The sequence below is a fragment of the Lithobates pipiens genome, unplaced genomic scaffold, assembly GCF_037356315.1.
Source record: "Lithobates pipiens isolate NorthernLeopardFrog02 unplaced genomic scaffold, aLitPip1_a1.2 Scaffold_16, whole genome shotgun sequence".
Classification (NCBI taxonomy): Eukaryota; Metazoa; Chordata; class Amphibia; order Anura; family Ranidae; genus Lithobates; species Lithobates pipiens.
The window spans coordinates 281,737,837-281,739,346 of record NW_027507748.1 but is presented as its reverse complement, the minus strand read 5'-3'; positions in this window follow the sequence as shown (position 1 = coordinate 281,739,346).

Below are 1,510 nucleotides of genomic sequence, written 5' to 3'. Positions count from 1 at the left end.
CATGGGACAGGGGCGCTTTAAAAAAATAAAAAAATGTTTATTGTTCATTTTTACTTTATTTATTTTAGTTTGACATTTTTTTTTTCCCCAAAAATACATTTTTTGATCACTTTTATTCCTATTACCAAGGAATGTAAACATCCCTTGTAATAGGGCTATGGCATGACAGGTCCTCTTTACAGTGAGATATGGGGTCAATAAGACCCCGCATCTCACCTCTAAGCTGGGAAGCCTGAAAAAAAAAAAAAAAAAGATTCTGGATTTGATCGTATTGGCGAGTCGGTAGAAGCACCGGGGGGGGGGGGGGGGGGGGGGTGTGTGTCTATGGCTGGGTATTGCAGGGGTATCACCGACTATGGCTAGGTATGGCTGGGTATCTCAGGAGTATGGCGTTGCAGAGTATTGCATTGCAGGATATTGGAGGGTGTTGCAGAGCATTGCAGGGTATTGGTGGGTGTTGCAGAGCGTTGCAGGGTGTTGCAGAGTAATGGCAGGGAATTGAGGGGTTAATTTTCGGTGAGCAGCGATGTGGGCACTTGCAGATGCAGCCCACATCGCTGCTGACACCGATCTCTTCCCCCTCCGCTGTTCCGATCGGTACAGAGAGGGGGAGGGGAGGAACCGCCGTCATGTTATGACGCCGGTTTGTTTACAAGTGATCACCCTGTCATTTGACGGAGCGATCACGTGGTAAACGGCCGCTATGAGCGGGAGTTTACCGTGATCCTTGATGCGCCGGGGTCACGGATGCTCTCGAGTGCGCGCGAGAGCGGAATCTGGGAGGACGTCATATGACGGCCTCCCAGAGTTAAGAAACCGCCCTGTAGCCGTCATTCGGCTATAGGGCGGTTTGTTAAGTGGTTAACAATTTTTTTATTCTGAAATCCTAGGCATCCCATAATTCCATAATACCCATCCAAGTTTAAGCCCCTCAATAAAACAAAACAAGCTGTGGACTTTGGGCTGGGCAAAGTGATGGGTGAGCCACAACTTTTATCAACCCCAAGGGGGCATGGCTACATTTACATTTGGTAGAGTAGGTGATGGACTTTCAAGTGGAGGTGATTTGGGTTGCTGTAAAGCTACCCAATCACTGCCACAGGCCACTGAAGGTAACAACGGAGCGATTGAATATAGAAATAATGGGTTTATTTACTAAAGGCAAATCTACTTTGTACTACAAGTGCACCCGCTGGTAGATCTGAGGGGGAACATGCAAGGGTAATAAAATACAAAATTTTTGCTTGTACATGATTGGATGGTAAAATCAACAGAGCTTCCCCTCATTTCAGATCTCCCCCTCAGATCTAAAGCGACTGCACTGCCAAGTGCACTTGTAGTGCAAAGTGAATTTGCCTTTAGTATATCAACCCTAATGTGTATTATTTCACTTTTGGGGTTTGGCTGTCACTTTCCTCAGCTGCTTGTTGCCAGGGAATCTGTGCTCTATTTGCTTCAGTGGAGTGCAAGGGAGACTTTATAGGGCAGGGTTTTTCAACTAGCATTCTGT